Consider the following 19,467-nt stretch of genomic DNA (forward strand, 5'->3'; position numbering starts at 1 on the left):
TTCCCTCCAAGATACAGTGGAAACGGATTTATTTCGCTTTTCAGACTCTCCAAAGGTTACAGTTGTCCCCTCTTTCTGCGTTGATGCAGATATCTGTGTATGTGTGTAAAGTAACAGCCTACGACTTGCCTGTGTATGTGCTAAGGGTGCTTTCATCCACCCTCCAAGTATTCCTGGTGAAAGAAATATTTAGTCATAGCTGTTCGTAGGAAATCTTTAATCTTAATTTTGCAATATATGTGCTCCTATGAATTGCACGAGGACAGTTTCTCTGGTAGTGTAAAGGAGTAGATGCTCAATGCAGCTGAACATCAGTCTGTAGAGCACATTTTTTCCCCCACCTCGGTATTCAGTCATGATTTGCTGAATCCTGATTATTTGCCCTTTAACATGCAAATGTGTGGGAGCAGCTTGGGTAACCCCCAGCCTATAGAGTCTTCTGCCCTATATTTAAGAATTGGCAGACATCAGGTCTGTTTGTGGGCCTGTCAAAACTGTAGAGGCCTATGTAAAAGACTTGAAATGTTTGCAGTTTGCAAGCATCAAGCAGGGATTCGGGGACAGGAGGGCCAAACCGCTAAAACTTGATGCTGAATTTGCTGCTTGAAGACCATTTTCAAAACCTGGAGGTGAAGACACCTCTAGCAAAGAGTAGCAATGCTCCTGCACTCCCTCATAAGGCATTTTTTTGCTCTTCTGAGCACAAAGTTGAAAGTGGAAGAGCCCTGGTCTGACCGCGTATTTATCCTGGAGTTGTGGCCAGATCCTGCCACGCATCCGAGTTCGTACATCTCCCCTCTTGCACACGCCGCGTCTTCATCCAGGGCGAGCTTTGCACGCCCAGCACGATGTGCGAGCTCCGTGCCCCAGCACCACCCTCCCTGCTCGGTGCCCTCGCCGAGCTCAGTCATTACCTCCCTTAATGAAAGAGCAGTTTGCTGGCATGCAAATCATCAGGTTGAGCACCCCGCTTCGCTTCAGGAGGAATAACAATTGTGAAACAGCACGGAAGGTAAGCAGATAGCAAGCAAAGAGCTTTGCTAATGCTCCCCGGTGTGCCAACAATAATACATTTTCTGCAGTAATACCTCGCATTTTGCTAGCACATTTTGTCGTGCCTCTCGTGGCATTCTGCAAACGTTAATTAATTACAGTCTCATTACATCTCTGTTAGATCCATTTATTTATTTATGAAGAACTTTCCATCCCCAAGTGCTCTGGAATCTGTTAATCACCTAAAGGCAAACAGCGTGCCCAGAGAGACGAGACCTGCTGCGAAAACGCTGGGGATAAACACAAAGAGGCTCTTGTGAGCAAGGCTCCGGGTTGTGATTTCAGTGGGGATTTGGTTCCTCTTTCTGCAGACTGGGTCACTTGAATCTGGCCGTGGCGTAAGCGGGCATGGTTTTTCGGAGCTAAGTGTAAAGGATGAAGATGCTCTGTCCCATCCGCTGTCCCGAGGCGCCGCGGCGTGCAGTCCTAATCTGCTTTGGCACAGATTAAAACCGATTAGTTTGAACTACAGCCGGGAGAGTAACTGCCTGGGCGTCTGCCTCTGGCTTAGCCCTGGTGCGACGGTTGCTGTAAAAACATCCCTTTTCTGTCCCCATCGCTCGCTTTCCTACTTGCACTGCAAGATCTTTGGGACGGGATGGGGCCGTTTCTCATTCTGTGTTTGCACAACATGGAAAATAGGTTTGGTTTTGTTTCTCCGTGGTGCCGTCTGCAGCTTTAATCTACCAGCTCTGAGCACTGGAGGTGGGGAATACTAGAGGGAGTATTTTTGGCTGATGGTGAGCAGCAAGGCACGCAGAAATAACAGCAGGATTTCTGGGTTGACTTCATGCCATCTCCTCGCCATGGGAGTTTTAATACCCATGTCAGCAGGCAGGAACAGGGTTTGGTGAGCTGCACAGTGCAGCTACAACTCCAGCTACAAAACACCCCCTGACTGTCAGTCTGGGCATCACTCCTGACTTCGGGAACATGTTTAGCACCCTTTGCTTACCCCCAGTAATCAGGTTTTGTTGGGAGGTAGCCAACCTGCTATTGCCCTGAGACCTTTGCTGCCCACTGCCCAAGAGATTGGATCGTTAGCCGGCCAAATTTCTCTGCTCCAGGCTCTAAATAAGTCCCTGGAGAGAAGAGCGAGCTGGGAGATGCTGGGATAAAGCCAGCCTTGCACCTGGAAGCCGGTTTCTAGCCGGGGCAGGGTGGTACCGAGGGCTGCCCCGAGGACTTGGCAGCGCTGAGGGTCCGGCCGTGCCCGTCGCCGGCTCTCACCTCCAGCTGTGGTTCTCCTCCAGCACTAACAGGTCTCTGCTCGGCCGAACGCAAACAGGCTACGAGGCACCACACAGGAGCAATTAGCTCCCATGAAACTTTCCACCATTAGGAACAATGGCTGGCTTAGTTCTCATCTGATTGAATTAATGATATTCTAACAAGTGACGGTTTTTTCCTTTTAAATTTTCTCATTTGGAAGGAATTGCTCATCATAAATTACACTTATAAAAATTAGGCTGGTGTTTTGTATTGTTTACAACAAGCACTTCAGGGTTATGGATGTTACTCATTGATTTATAATGTTTAACTCTTCTTCCCCCCCCCCCCTTCAAACCCTCCATAAATCAAGCAGAGATGTCAACCCTGTGTCAACATTTCAGTCAGCCTGCAAGTTGCAGGCAAGTTGGGACAGCAGGTCTTATGGAGAAGGTTGACTCTTCTCCTTCACTGTCTTTCCCATTTTGATGAAACAATAAGAAGGTGAGGCTGGCGCTTGTCAGTTATTTCTGAGTCACATTTCATTAGGCCTTTTTCAAACACTCCAGAGAACAATGTTGGAGGCAAGTGATCCAAACAACTCATGTTCCCGCTTGTGCACTTGTGGGTTAGGGCAGCAGCTGCCGTGGAATTACACTGGGAGGCTCAGCAGGTGTCTGATGGTCCTGGACAGGATCCGGATGATGTCAGGCAGCTCTCATCCTGGCAGGCTCCTCTTCCCCCCAACCCCAGTGAGCTCCTGGGGTCATCATTTCGAAAGCCTGAAAAGGCTGTTGGATTTTTTTTTTTTTTTTTTAAAGGGTTCCCCAAGAAGTGATGGGGCTTCCAGGAGTGTCCAAAGCAAGGCGGGTGCAGCTGGGTAGAGTCTCTGGGGATCTGCGGGTGACCCAGAGCTGGTGCTCGGGTACACCCCAAAAGAAGGAGGATTGAAAGAGGGTTTTGGTGAGCAATGTTGTGCAAGGCCCTTAGGGCTGAGACTTCAGTGAAATTAATGGGAATTAGGGACTGAAGGACCCCTGAGACCCTCTGTCAGCAGCTTGCTTAGTCATAGCGTAAATCAGTCCCTTTGAAAAAACGGGAAGAAAAACTTCCTTTCCCCAAAGAGTTTGCTAAGAAACACCATAGGTCTGGCAAAGAATATCCAAAGATGTGGGTGGATTGTGAAGTTCCTCACATCAGGTCAAAACGGAGCATTTTTGGCATTTTACTCAGGTCAAATTACCGGGTTGCTGCTGAGCCTCAGCACTGCTCTGCTGTTGTGAGGGTGCCCGGTGTCCGACCTCCAGTGGTCACGGTATCGGTGATGATGCCCCATGAAAACCATCCTACGGGGCTGAACACGCACGTTTCTGGAAACGAGGTCTTGGATTTCGCTGGAGTTGAACTTAAAATGAACAGCTAAGTCACCAGGGATGGTAGTCCTCCATTTCTGCCACCCATCTGCTCCGTACCTACAGCATCAGCAGGCGCTTTAGGATGAGCCAGGCTTCACATTAAAACCGAAGAGCCTGGTAGATGCAGGTATGCGTGTGTGGGGCTATCTCGTATAATTCCTGCCTACGCCATGCCTACACTAGGCGGTCTTATCAGCCTGCCACTTTCCTAAGCAATAGGGCTCACCCAGTTGTAATAACAAAAGTAAATAAATACATTTTAATGATCTGATGCTGGTAATTAACAATGCTGAAAAACAGATGTCTCCCTGAAGAGCTCATAAGGCAGCTGATTGCATAAGCTGGCCCATTATGTGGGTATGAGTTGATTACTAAAAGAAAACATTTAGCAAATGCAGAACAGGAGATTCATCTGCTATTACATAATGGTAATAAGCAATTGAATTTAAGCAGCGATATAGTCTTCCAGCCCTTACCGAATGCCGAGTGAAGTGTATTTATGGCCTCCGATGTGAAATAGTCCTCCTTGTTTTTCCAAGATGAGGAGAGATCTTTCAAGAGATAATAAATAAAATAGACTCTAGTTGCTTTAACATGAAGCAAGATGAGTCCTCCGGATTAGTTTGGATTAGTCTGTTGCTAGTGGCACGGAGGTTTGGCGCTTGGCCATTTATTCACCTAGAATACATACAGCTAATTGGAAAAGCACCTGCGATGAGATGTAGCTCACCACCTGCACTTTGCTGAAATAAAATAAGCCTACATAATTGACTACATTACCTATTAATGTTATGAAATCACCCCCAGGCATTTTTATTATTATTATTATTATCATCTCTTCCCGCCCCCCCCCTTCCTTCCCCAAGCTTTTATGAATCAAACTTTTGTCTCTTGCTTTTTCCTTGGAAGCCCCAGGATTGTGCCACTGTATCAAGACCGGGGCTGCTCTGACTGACGTGCTTCTCCCTGCAGGAGAAACCTAGGAAATTAATCCTTCTTGGTAGGGAGAAGAAATAGTTTGACATTTACCTCCTTGTTCTCATGGGGGACAGCCTCCTCTTGGTCTCTCCCCAAGAGTCCAGTGGGTGTCTTTTGACTGCCTTATGTGGCTGTTGGGATAACCCAGAGTAGCCTCATGATGATAAAAAAAAAAAACCTTCTTGTTGGCTTTTTTGTTGGCTGTGGTAAATGGCATGGGGTGGACTTTGCCTAAACATTGTTAGCAGGAGACGTTTGGAGCTTGGTGTGGCTGGTTGATTTGGGGATGGGTGGGCTCCCTGTCTCATCGTGACCATATTTGAAAATACATTGGTCACATTATCCCTCGCGTGCTCAGGACAGCCCCGCTCCTGGCAGTGGCCGAGGCTTGCTGGGATTAAAAAAAACCCCTCAGACAAAAACCTCTGTTGCTGCATAATTGCTAGGGAAATGAAGACAGAGATAGGAAGATTCATGGAGAAGAGCCATAGGAAATTCCTCCTGGTTTATCTTCTCCCCCTCCACCCCTCCTGGCAACCTTGCCACAAACTTGAACCAAGCTCAAATCAAACCACCTCTGTGTGGCTCCAAAAAAAAGAGATTAAGAGTTTCAGGGCATTTCCTTGGCTTTTGCCCATCCTGATTGGAGAGGAAAGAAACCCTAAGCTCCTGCGGTCAGAGTCACCATGCCAAAACCACGGGCCTGATTTCCAAAGTGAGTGGCAGAATGGGGAATAAAATTCAGGAGCCAAGTTTGTTGCCAAGTTAGCCGAAGTGTTTAGCTTTGCTCCAATTGCCAAACCTTCCTCCTCAGCATCAACAGCTGGAGATGCTGTGGGCTTCAGCTTGAGCAAGCAAACCCAGTTGTTCTTTGCCATTTCAAATCATGAGGGGAAAGTGCATAATTATTGTGCCTGGTTTATAATTACTGCTGCTCTGTATTGATAATTACTGACATGACTGCACAAACGATTGCGTCACTTTTGGATTAAATGACCCTGCTAAAATTACCATGTGCCAAAATAATCAGGGTCAATGGGAGGATCGGTTAAGCCCTTTTAGGCAGTAAAAGAGCAGTAGACAGAGAAGCCTCCTGCCCGTGGCAGGGGGTGTGTGGGCAGGGCTGGGGACCGTGACGTTGTCGAGTGAGGGAGGATGCAGAGATTGGGATTTGGGGTTGAAAACATAGCAAACAGGTCTCAGCAGAGACCTGAGCTCTTCTGAGCACTGAGCTTGCTGAAGTGGCCCCATTGGGTGCCCAGACAAGGAAATCTGAAGTTTTTCCTCTCTTGCATTATTAAAAAAACAGTTTTCTGCAACTAAATTATTTATCTGTGAACAGCTCAGCCCTGGACATTGAACTTGGTTAACATTCCCCCACGAGATGTGATCATGCAAAGTCCCACCCATTGCCTCGCTGTTTGGGCCAAAGAGGTAACCTTAGTCTGGCTATTCGAGGCTGCGTACGCAACACACTGGGGCTCAGCAGGCATTCGAGATCAGGCTGCGCTCCAAAAACCTCCTAATCCAAGGAAGAGCTTGCAGCAAGAAATAACAAAGCCTGGCCCAAGGGCTGGAGGTAAAAGCCAGAGCTGCGCCGGCCGTGCGAAGCCAAGGGGTGTTGGGGCTCAGGAATCTAGTTGAGATGGAGCCAGCTGTGAAATACCATTGCCAGTCAATCTCCTGGGCTGCATGTGTTGCAAGACATCCCTTTTCACTTCCCAGAAGTTCGATAGCTGTTTAGACCCAAGGGTTAAGTTCAGGCCCAGCTTTAAGGGACGCAGCTGCCATTTCTCATCGGGGCATCGTTCCCATCCCTTTCCTGCATGGAGAATAGCTCCGGTGGGGAAAAGCCTCCGAATCCACCAGCCACCTGGATAAAAGAAATCTTGCCACATAGCCTGAGAGGCCCTAATGGGTAAGGGCCCCTCCGCAGATGAAACGTGCTTGGGTGCGCTCGCTGGAGGCCTGTATGGGCTTGCTGTTCGCCTCTGTCTTGTTCCCAGTCGCTGCCGTGACGGCCCCGGCTTGGCTCCGCTGCTCGGTCTCCTCCAGACGGGGCCGTTCGTGGGAAATGTTCCACCACTGATGGAGCACGGAGGTCCCCTTGTCCTGGGGCATGCATGCAAACTCCAGTCTGGAGCTGCATGAAAACATATTCTGCTTTTCCTCGTGTCCCTCTGAGTCTGCGTTTTGGGGATTGTACCTAGATATACCAGGCAAGGACACCAACAGGGTCCCAAAGGACCTGCCTTGCACAGCTAATCCCATTGCAGATAATTAGGTAGGACCCATCCAGCGACCCTGGACCTTATCCCCAGGGGGACGAGAGACAAGGGCTGTAAGCTCAGGATCCGCAAAGCATCGCGCAGGGGACCAGGAGATCCCACTGATCCCACAGCAAGAGCCTTGGTGTCCTCCTCAAGTCCAGCTAAAGACTCGTTCAGTTACAGTACTCGGTTTCCAGCTTCTCTGCTTGTTCAAAATTGTTTCTTGCTTTTTTTTTCTGATTTCCAGGCAAAACAGGAAACAGTTGTTTTGCCTGAGTGTCCTTCGTTTGAATGCCAGTGAAGCGTGTGTGTGTCCATCTACGCATGTGAGGGAAATGAGGCGCCTCTCTCAAGAACGTTGACGCCAAATACAAGTTTCCCACAATCAAAGCTCACAAAAAATGCAAGTTCTTGCCCAGCAATGAGAAGACCTCGCCTGTGCCATGAACCGGAGCAGCACAAGGTCCTCAGCACAGGTCTGTAGCAGACACCAGCGGTATCTCAAGGTACATCCAGAAAGGGAATCAGAGGCGATCAGGTTTTTGCACTGCTGTATTACCGAGGTTTAGTGCATTACCAACAGGAAGGCTTCAGCAAATACATTTAATCCTGCATTTGCGTCCTTTCTCTGGGATAGAGAGGTGTGCAGGGCCAGCGTCTGTGTTGCGGCCGTAGCTTTTCCCTATCACTGATGCTTGGAGCTTGTCTGAATCTCAGGGCAGATCAGGTCTTAAAATGAATTGACTTTACTTAGACATAGAGAAATACAGCAATTCGCACCAGGGAGATCAGGGCTAGGCTCCGTGCACCATGAGCTCAACATTCAATAACTCAAACCCGTGACATTACTGTCATAGTTTCTTCTTCCTGAGGCTCCTAAGTATTTTTGCTGTTATTATTTTAATTGACCTCTGAGAAACGAGCAGCATCAAAACAGGAACTCAGATTACCAAAGTTGTCATCCTGTTGTGTACAGTGAGTGATTATTTTATATATAGATATAGATACGTATAAACTCTTTTTTCTGCAAAGGCAGCAGTTCAATAAATAATTAATGTTTCTTAATCCTGTAGCTATTTCTCTTGCTGTAAAAAATTAATTGGTTTTCCATCATCTGTTTCCCTCTGACCTGGAGGTATCTGGCACGGCATTCGTGCCCCTGCTTAAACACGCTCCTTGTAATCTTTGTCATGCCCATGGTACAGAATCTGGGGGATAAACAAACTAATCAGAGATATTAGAGGCACCTCCAGGAAGATTTAGTCATCGTAACACTTTGCGCTTAGGCAGCATCCATCCGTCTGGGAATAATTAAGCCTCTCAACCTCTGATGAGGTAAATGCTGTGCTCGTTGGTGTGTAGACTGGTAAATAGAGTCACAGAGAGGTTACGTGGTTTGCCCCAGACCACACAGTAAGTCAGTGGCACTGCCGAAAAGGGAAAATTTCCCCATTTTCTCTGTCGCTATGATGCCCCATCGCCTCCGAGACGTGCTAAAAATGCAGCAATGAACGCAAAAGGGACTGTAGTTTGCCCACCGGCTCCAAGGAAGCACCAGGTGAGTATTAAATAGAAAAATTTTGGAAACGCTACGTGCAGACTCAGGCAAAAGGCAAAATGGTTCTTAGACTGAAAATGCTTTTGCGCCACCAGTTTACAAAAAGTAGCTGAATTGTGGAGGGGGGTAAAGCAAAATAACTCAGAGGTCCTAGACAAGCCTGCAATGAATTAAGGATTTGCTTCTGCTCTGTTGGCTGGCCGTGCACCGATGACCTGACCCACAACCTGCCTCTCCTTCACCAGGGACCCAACTGGGGGCACGGGGGCTCAGCCAGGAACGCAGGACCACCCCCCCCCCCCCAGGGGTTATCAGGGACAGTCTGCTCGAGTAACATAACCCAATCCCCCTCACAAGCCCCAGCTTGAACCTGGGGCCTATTTGTGCTTCACATTTGCAGCCCATTGCTGCTTAGTTCTCCTGCTCTTAGCCCTGGTCCTATACCACAGCAACCCAATGTGTGCCCTGGTGCTACCAGATCCATCACCAGCGAGGAACACTGGCAGGAAGGTAAATTTATTTACCAATAAGCACATTTAAGAGAAATGTTTAGAGAAAGGAGGAAAAATGACTTGCTCTCGCTGCCTATCAACTTCTTTTGATGCTCCAGGGCTACCCTGGTCCCAGCCTGCTCCCCAAAGCATCTCTGGTCCCCGCTCTTCTTTTGTAAATGCTATCATCCTTTTGATCTTCTGTATCCTCCAACTTTCACCCTTTTTGCCCCAAACTTTGCTGGTTGGTGAGGGAAATGGGAAGCCCTTAAAGCTATCTCTGACAACCCTCAAGTGTTTGCTGCAGGGTGACTTTGAGACATCATGTTTTCTTGCAGCTTATTTTCCCTCTCAGCTGGGTGCAGATGCTGAGCATCCCATTCACCAGGAGAGCACACGACATTCATAAATCATCCCCGAGTGCTCCTGCCTCTCTCACAACAGCAATGCTTTGCCTGAAGCTTCTACCTTCCCCTTGAGCGCATGGTTGAGGAGAACAGCTTGCTCTAGCAATGAGCTACTGCCCCCATTTAATGGGGAAAAATGTGGAACTGCAGAGAGAAACTGCAATAGCCGGTAAGCTGGAAAATATGACTTTTGCACCTAGTAGTTCATCTCCTGGCTCCTTTCCGTGGACTGCAGAGAGTTAGGCTTTTGGGGTCTAATGTCTCTTATGGTAGTAGCCACTGATGGTGGCTGGAATGGGCATTGCTTCTGTTGCTTTACTGGTGTCACGGAGCTGAAAAGTGGCATGAAAGCTGCTATTTCAGGCTCCTGTGGTGTTGCATTAACTGATGAGCCGTTTCACGTGGGACACCGAAGGGGAGAACTTGCTGCCCTGTCTGGGCTGAGGACAGCAGCTTGCTTTGCTTTCCTGGGAGGGGGATTCAATGCTTGTTCATGCACAGATTGTGCCTGAAAGGGTTAACTGATGGGGAAACAAGAGCCAGTTCTGCCTAGGGGAGCTAGCAAGTACAAGCATTTTCCTAATATGAAGCTTTGTTTAATTACGTCTGATGAAGGCTTCAGTGGGAGCCATCACTGCCATTGCATTTTCTGGAGCAAATTCCTTCCCTTTGATTCGTAATCTGCTAACATCCCTACCGGCCGATCTTGTACAAACAGCCCTACAGGCTGTAAAATCAAATGGAAAATGTGGGCTCACATGGCACAGCTAGAGTCTGAGCCGAAAGGGCATGATGGGGGAGGCCGGGAGGTTACGAGGTAAAGATTCATGCTTCAAACTACCTCTGCACATGTCCGGACCAAACTCTCACAGACGTCTAGAGATCAGGTCCTGAAGCTCAGCACCCCTGAGAGGCTTGCCACAAATTCAGCTGGATGGTCCCAGTGTCTCCCAGCCCCACGGGAATCCCAGAGCAGCCCCGGCACCAGGCGTTAAACATGCTTCGTGTCACCCCACGCACCAAACCCCCGTCAGCCACGTTACGCCCCTGTCCCTGCAGCAGAGTTTCACCTTGAGACATCTCCGCAAAGCTAAATCAGGAGGGGCTGAGGCTGGGGCAGAGCACAGATGTGATGGTAGAAACATCTAAGGACATGGTCCCGTTGGAGTGAGTCCAGAGGAGGGCCATGAAGATGATCAGAGGGCTGAAAGGGTTGGGGTTGTTCAGCCTGGAGAAGAGAAGGTTCTGGAGAGACCTTATAGCCTATATAACTTTCCAGTACCTAAAGGGGGCCTAAGAGAAAGCTGGAGAGAGACTTTTTAAAAGGGTGTATAGTGATAGGACAAGGGGTAATGGCGTTAAACTGAAAGCGGGTAGGTTTGGATTAGATATTAGGAACAAATTCTTCACTGTGAGGGTGGTGAGGCACTGGGACAGGTTGCCCAGAGAGGTTGTGGACGCCCCATCCCTGGCAGTGTTCAAGGCCAGGTTGGATGGGGCTTGGAGCAACCTGGTCTAGTGGAAGGTGTCCCTGCCCATGGCAGGGGGGTTGGAACGAGGTGATCTTTCAGGTCTCTTCCAACCTAAAACATTCTATGATTCTACAATTCTATGATCTATCACATAGGATGAATTCAAGCACAGTCCTCATCCTATAGCAGGGATGTGTTAGGGACATGCATGCCCTTTTCCAGGGCAAAGAGGGCGAAAGCGGTCATAGCCTGGGATGGGTCGCTCTCCCTCCTACAAACAGGGCACTCGGACAGCACAGAAGCAGGCATTTGGACCAGTAGGTTATAAGCAAGGTAGTTACTTGGACCACCAGTTTATAGATATTTCTTGGCCAACAGCAGTCAGACAAGCTTAAAGTTTTGAAAGCAAAAGTGCGCAGATTATTTTTTTTCTAAGTGCATCAACCTCCCCAAATTGCAGATGATTTTGCAATCCAGCATGCAGTAAGCAGTTAATATAGTCACATTGTTCTTGCAGCCAGAAGCAAATGTAATCATGATCTAGAGCATCTTCTTGCTAAGCCCAGTCCAGCAAGAAAAAATATTAATTCCTACATTAAGCCAATAGCTTTGGGTTCATTTATAATACCACATTTGAAGAGAAGACTTGTCTGGAAAACTGGCAAAAATACCTTGCGTTACATGAACTCTTGATCCAGTGGTTAATTAATTACTTTATCTCTTACCACTTACATCTTACTGCTAACCCGGCTTCGTTTTGTGTCCTCAAGAGACTTGGATCATGATCCTGCACCACGTAACGCACAGAGACTGCAGCATTTCCCGGTAGGAGCCGAGAGATCACAGCATCATTCCCCACAGGAAAACAGGTCTAGGAAACTTCACCAAGACACAGACTTCATAGAATTGTCCCGGATATATTTATCTGTTAAAACGTAGCAGAAATGACATATGCTAGCATAAATAACTGCATTTACTCATTACTCATACTTTGCCTTTGGAATTTTTCTTCTTTTATTGCTGTTTTACAGTAGTAGCAATAGCAGTTAGAGTAGTAGCAGTAAAACTACAGAGCATCTGCCTAATTACATCTCAATTTAATTATCGCCCTTCTTCATGACTCCATTCTAATGAGGTCTTCAGGTTGTTACAGTTGATGATGAACTGGCTGTAGAGGTGTTATCTGCTCTTCACCTGAATAAGAGCTATTCAAGGCAGAGACCAGAGAGGGCCCTTGAAAGGGCGCAGCCTCGCTCTTTCTGCCTTGCACACAAACCAATCCAGATTGTGAAATGCCTGTTGGAAAGGCAGATAAAAAAATTAAACAGCCACAGGGCACCCAGGTTGGTGGATGGGTTCCAGAAACATTAGGTCATAGATTAATTTTTATTTTTTTTCTCTCTCTCCCAAAATACACTCCGGCACTTTTCCAGCGATTATCAAAAGTCACTTTTTATAGCAAGGGTGTCTTCTACAGCACAGTTCTCCAGATCCTCTTCCATTGGCTTTGTTCTCATCCAATTTCAAAGCTTTTCTTTATTTATTTTACATTAAGGTGGAATGGCTCTAAAGGCAGGAACTCATATTTTCCTCCAGATCACCCCAGCATAAACCACAACAAACACCCCTAAGGTCAGTATGTTTCTACCAGAACAAATTGTCCTCCCTAGAAGCGGGTCAGAGACCTTGCTATGGTTGCTTGGCTTGTGCTATGGCCTCTGCCACTTGGGGCTTGTTTTCTGTTGACGTCCTAGAGGCTAAATAGCAAGTGGGGAGGAACCTGCTCCTTCTCATTTAAACAATTATTCCCCTGGAAAAGTGCAGACCCGATTAACAGTCATTGCAACAAAATTGTGGAATTCACCCGTGGTGCATTACCACACTGAGCAAAAATCTATTGCAAATGCAGAGCGATGACATTACTTTCGTCCCAGATAGTGTTGCTAAAATGCTGCCTGGCCCAGGAGCTGGTCATGCTGTGCTTTATAATGCGCCTCCAATCTGGAAAGTGGAAATGAAGTGGTTTAACAGGGGCCATAGGAATCGGTGTCAGAATTTGGGGGAAACCCACCAATAACAGAGTTGTCGATGATCTCAGACAGCAGAGCCCGTCTTTGAGTAGCACCACGGACTCAATGATCTTGTCTCGGTGTGTGGGAGCAGCAATCTCATCTTCTGGCTGCTCCTAAAGCATCCCATCCCTAATGGGTGCGATGCAAATGGTAGGGTGACCTCATTCATCTCGAATAAGGAATGAAGCTTACAGACCAAACACATAGCTGTGTTTCTGTTATGTAGGTCATTCGGTTTCAGAACTTCTAAAGTCAAGTAAAGATTTGGGGGCAGAGTCAATGTAACCAGTCTTAATCCAGCTCTTACTTCTAGGCAGCATGCCTACTGCATTATCCCACTTTAATGACTGATTAAAAGAGGAGGGCTGCTCTTGTAATATCTGCCATTGACTTTAACTGCTCTGCAGATCTTGCGCTGCTAAGTACACGTCTAGCTATAAACATCCACTTCAGTCCCAATATTGACAGTATTGTGCCCAAATGTTTTCCAGCAAGTCTAGAGAGTAACCTTGAAACACCCCCTAACCTACCTGCCCCCCTCAAGGTGCAAGGGCGGAGACAACTCTGTCTAATCCATGTTTGACACTTTTCTCTATCCTGTCCTTCAGAACCAGCAATGACTCAAATTCTGTATTTCTGTAAGGAATCTCTTCTGGTTTCTCATTAAATTTAGCTGTTTCCTAAAGGTTGGCCTGAACCCCTTTGTTCCAGTTCATTCCTTACTCATCCTATTGAGAGTGAGCAGACGCTATTTCACTACCTCACTTAAATATTTTTGCATGGCTTTAATTATTCCTCCCTCTCCGACCCCCTTTGTCTCGACTGAGCAACTCTGTCTTACTCAGTCTTCCTTTAGATGTCATGTTTTCGAGACTGCTCATCGATCCTGCTGCTTACTCTGTTGCATAAAACAGACAGATGATTGTCCTCAATCCACAAACTGAAATTCATTTAAATCTAAGTAGATAATTGAAGCTTGTTGGATCAATATCAGGCGATGATATAATATATTGACTAGAGATCTCTATCTGAGTAGTAATGGGTTAGTCATCGATACGTGCATAAATGACAGTGCATCTGTGGCCAGATTCAACCTGGGCTTACAAAATCCACATCCAGGTCATCTACATACTTAATCTGCACTCCTTCTGAGTCTGCAAGCACTGGCCCAATGATGGGGGATGAACCAAAACCTGACAAATCCCTGTGACTCTCTGTGGCTTGAACTAGAGACCCAGTCGTGGAGCAATTACACGCTCATGTCATCCATCATGGGAGAGTGTCACAGGGGGATGAGCGATAAAAGCCGTGGATTCTCCCATGTTTTATATAGGGCTCAGCATTTAAAAGCTTTTTTTGCCCCTCGATGCAGCCACCGAAGAAAGACTGCTGCTGCCAAAGATGATCGGGGTTGTTTGAATTTCCTCCTCTCTGTCTGATGTGTACAAAGAGAGCCTAAGCCCTGAGGTTAAGCAGGGTGGGATGAATCTGGGTACCGGTGAGTGCTGTGGGATTTGGGCATGCTTTCACAGCCAGTGAAAATCTTCCCCGAAAGTCCCTGCTACTTCCATCCTTAATCCAGGCTGTGTTAAATTCGTTAAGCACCTTTCTAGAAAAGTTGTCCTGCATGCTTAAAACATCGAATCCAGGAGCTCACAAGCCACAGGGTATCTTCTGCCACCTTAAGTAGATGGTGAGACATGGGAATCTGAACACAACCCAAATAGCCTGAGACATATCTTATACTGTGACGTGGATTTTAAAGAAGGAAAAAAAAAAGATATTAGCACACAAAATATTAAGTCATTCATATTTTCTGCAATTAATTTATCTGTCATCAATAGACTCATAAACTATTTGACTCTATGACAGCTTGGAAGGAGAAGATGCCAACTTTTCCTGCAGGTGTGCATCTGGTTGGGAAGACATCAGCAATTGTACGTGCAGGGAGGGAGGATGATAGGAGGGAGACAGAAGGATTGTGAAATAAGATGGGAGGGAAAGCGTTGGCAAAAATGCTGGCTAGCTGCATTTGTCCTCCTTAGAGATGGGAAGAAAGGTTTGCAAAGGCCTGGCTTCAAGCAGCATTCTCAAAAGTAGGTTGAGAGCCCCTTACTGCACAATTTTATTGATCTGGCTTCAGGCAATGAACCCATAAAAAGAGCCTAGGGCACAATAGAAATGCTTCAGCACATTTCCTATATTCAGCATGGTACTTAAAATACGTATTCAGGGCCAGATACCAGGTGCTTACATGCCGGCGCAATCGTAAATCCTACTGATTTCATTAGGATGTAGTTTCCTTTATGTTTTTTTGCATATTTGCTCTTCAGAGCTTCTCCCTTGGCACTCATGTGGGTACCTCCATGCTGAGCCTGTTTAATGGCCATGAACTACAAGGCTTTGGGGCTCAGGAGGTTTGGAAAACGACCCGAGTCAAGACATATCCGATGGGTCCTAGTAAAGGTCAATCAGGGGTGGGTAAGAGGGGTGCTATAAAAAACCCAAATAGCATTATGAGTGACCCCCCCGTCTTTGTGTTTTCCAGATCTCAGTAAGCTGAAAGTACTTGGAAAGGTAATTGAGTGGCTCTGTACCGCTTTGTGGGATCTCTCGGGGCAAATGTTTCTCGACCTCCTTTTTTCCGTATGTTGAAGTTAATTAATTAATTTTAATAATCAGAAAGGTTCTGGTTCCCACACTGGGTTCATACAGCTCCCTCATCCCTAGTAGGCAAATTGTGGGGTTGTGGCAATTTTGCCTGTCTGGTAAACTTGGCAGCATGAAGTTCCAGATAAGCACCTGCTGATTTCTATTTTTTTTTTAAATGAAATCGGTGCTTGGATGAAGCTGATGCCCAAAAGATCGAGACGGTTTTGCACTCAAATGGTAAAGAGCTCTTCTCTGCTCGCTTTGTGCAAAAGGGGAAAAAGCAAAGCCATTAAGCCACAGAAACAAATAACCTGTGTGGAAATGTGGAAAAGTCCTGATTTGAAAGCTCTGTCAAGAAGAAAAGCAGGTAATGAGTCTCAAGGGATAAGGAAAAACTAGTAGTGAGTAGAGTCCTGGCTACCTTTTTGCCTGCCTTTTGGCAGAAAACAGAGGGGGAAGGTAAAAGCAAGGGACACTACTGTGGTTTGGGTACCAGAATGGGAAGGCAGGAAAAATCTGCAGTGAGAAACAAAGAAATTAAGATTTGGGCTTGTTAAATAATGAGAATGCTTAATTTCTACTGAAGCCCAAACAAAGCTGAGGATGCTTTAAACTGAAGACTTTAGAGAATATCAGTCTGCCCAAAGAGCTGGCCCTACCATGCACATATATATGTTTTATGTATTGTAGACTTGTTGGCTCCTCCACAAAGCTTTAATGTTATGTGTTAAGTGAGTTTATGTCCTTCTGGACCAGAAAAGAGTGTGGGATGCAGCCAGCTAGACTCCTGCCGTGCTCGAGTCCCAACTTTGTCTCTGTTTGTTACCAGGTACGATGCCATCCCAGCTCCCACCGCAGCACACGGAGACATCTAACGGCCCCGTAATATACTGCAGATGATGATATTGCAATGCAAGACATCATGCCAGCGTGCCTAAGCAGTGACCTGGAGCAGCCACCTTTGTAGAGGAGCTCCAGCGATCGCACCCTACAGCTGGCGTGTCCTGGGAACTGCAGCCTGGCAATGCAAACAAGGTCTGCACCTCTGTGCCAGCCATAGTGATACGGCTCCGTGACTGATAATGTGTTTGTCACTGATATACCCGCCTCGAAACTCAAGAGACAAACAGCTCCTGGGTTGCAGAAGCTCCAGATCAAACCCCTGGTAGATGTTGCCTCTTCATTGTGATTTTAATGCTTGTCTAAACCCAGCTCATGCAATGGGTGGTAGGTTAGAGGGAAGATGTAGCGATGCCCACGGTGGATCTGGAGGTGAATCCTCGACGCTGTGGGCGAAACACAGGTGGGATGCATGAGTGTTTCCCATTGACCGCAGAAATCGGCTTCATTCAGTCCGCTCAGCTCCAGTGGCACATCCCACCCCCGAAAAGGAATTAAATAAAAATGGGGAGAAAGGGCAAAAGTGAAGAACCAACACAGGGAATTTCGCTCCACAAATAGGGAAGCATCTTGAACGTGCCACTGGCGTGTTGCTGCAGACAGCTTAAGCCGAGAGAAAATTCTTTGGCAGTGACATCAATTCAGCAGTAAGTAATGCATTTTCTAGGGCTGAGATTCAATTTAAGGTCTCTCCAGTGAGTGGAATGATTGAATGGTACTTTAAAAAAAAAACCCCAAACCAACAAATGAGACTCCTTTTGTTAAGTTCTCGTCAGCCCATAATTTAAAAGGTGGGGGTTTTCCCCCCCTTTTTTCTACTTGAACTGTGGTTTATGTGCTGAAGTCTGCTAGAACTGCCTTGAACTTGGCTTTCTCTAGGAATCACCTCTCCCTCACCCACCAAATCTAGAAGCTGACAATAATGTTTTTAGATGCTGAGTGACTCATCCAAGGCTTTGAGGGTCTTCAGCCCCTCCACACTCACCCCTTCTTCCTACAAGCTGGGATCCAGCAGAAACCGCAGATTCACTGAATGCCAGGGAAGGAGAGCAAGAAAAGGACAATTTTGAGCTGTGCATCCTTGAGATATATGGCCCAGAGCAATTTTTTTTTTTTTTTTTTTTTTTCTGGTAAATTGTACGGCTTTCAGCAGTCAGTGTTTTATAACCTCCCTAAACTGAAACTTGCCCCCAGACCACTGGGTTTAATAACCCCCAGCAAATCTCGCCTTCAGAAATTGTCACATTTTTTCCCTCTACAATAAAAAAAATTAGAAATTGCCATAATTTTACAGGGAGCTCTCACTGCCTATGAATTTAAAACTAGCCTGGATAATGCTCTGGTGAAAAGGCAGTAAAGAACAGTTTTGTACCAGCAAGGGAAGGGCTTAAAAGTTTATTTTCTTGCTGAGTGACTGGACTTAGGCAAAACCCATCCCCAAAGGTTTCATAGCTGGTGATGCAGCTGTAGGGATTGCCAAATACATACTCAACAGAGGACTAGTTTTCTAAAAATAGTGATTAGATCATTAACTCTGTCTCTCTCTCTTGATCCAAATTAAGTCTGAGGACAGATCTGGAGCTGGTGTGAAGGGAAGGGAGGGTGCCACTGAGCTTAGCGCTTTCCACCACCTCTGTCCTCTCATCTCCTGCAGACCAGGGCTAGGAAGAAACTTGCGGTGACCAGTGTGTTGACACCACCAGATCTCCATCTTTAAATACGGGGTGGTTTAGGCTAAGGCACTGTTTCATGTTGCATGGAGAACAGGGAGAACCTCAAACTTGGGCTGTTTTGGGGGTGAATACATGTATATGATTTTGGCGTTGGGTTTGCGGGGGTCTGCTGTGCCTGGCCACATGGGTGGCCAGAGCCTGCCGATGGCTGGGAAAAGGGGTTTTATCTCATGCGGCTGTTTGCAAATGAGATGTTTGATCAAAGCTGGTTGCATTTGCTCTGCAGTGAAGAGAGAGAGAGGGAGGTCAAGCCAGCAGCTCCTCCCAGCTCTTATAGACACGTCTCTCTTGCCAGGGTGAGCTCATCCCTGGTGATGCTCACAGGGTTTCACTCCTCTGTGGGTGTCTGCAGGTGGATTGAGATGGTTTTGAGGTGGTTTATGGATGGATTGAGATGGTTTTGAGGTGGTTTATGGATGGATTGAGATGGTTTTGAGGTGGTCTGCGGGTGTTTTGAGAGAGGGTATAGTGGGTGCTGGAGGCTTTCCCTGAGCATCTCCAACTCCACAGTGCCACCTCTGTGTCACTTGACTTTTGAGCAATGTAAGCCCTGGCTCCCGAAGGCTCCTGACCTTGCAAACAATGCCAGAAAAAGCTGTAATCTGTGTCTGAGCAAAAGCCAACAGTTTTGCAGGAAGGCTTTAGGAGGGACTGGTTCAGAGGTGGTGCAGCATCTGCCTTTGGGGAAGGGAGGTGCGGGGCACAGCCGGGATGATCTCTCCCAGACATGATCCTTCAGGTCGAGGTTGGAGCACTCCGTGGGACAAGACGTAGAAGCAGTTTCCACAGCTGAGCTGCAACCCACTCCCGAGGCACCTTATCTTCATCTTTAATTGTATCTATTCACATGCAATCAAAAACTGAGGGGTTTGGGATTAGATCTGCTTTGACGTTACCCCGGGCAAAACAGCAGCTGGGTGTAGAGTGTTTGTTTTGGGTGTTTGTGCCATGGCAGGGGAAGAAGAGGCTGCAATGTGAAGTGGCTGCAAAGGTAAAGCATATCCCAGCTTCACATTGTGGTGTCAAGCTTTGCTTGACAAGGCATCTCTCTGGCTTCCTTGCCTTGCTGGTGACTGCTATGAACTTAAAACCTAACGAACGGAAGTGCTGGGGAAAAAATTTATACTACTACTGCCAGGATTAGATCAAAATAAAATAGGAAAAGCCCATTTAGAAATCAGCTGCCACTAAATAATTTGTCTTTCTCCCGTGGACCCTATTTTTCCTGCCTTGTGCTTCAACAACTTAAACTTTTTT

Source organism: Haliaeetus leucocephalus, unplaced genomic scaffold, assembly GCF_000737465.1.
Source record: "Haliaeetus leucocephalus isolate CR32 unplaced genomic scaffold, Haliaeetus_leucocephalus-4.0 Scaffold773, whole genome shotgun sequence".
Classification (NCBI taxonomy): Eukaryota; Metazoa; Chordata; class Aves; order Accipitriformes; family Accipitridae; genus Haliaeetus; species Haliaeetus leucocephalus.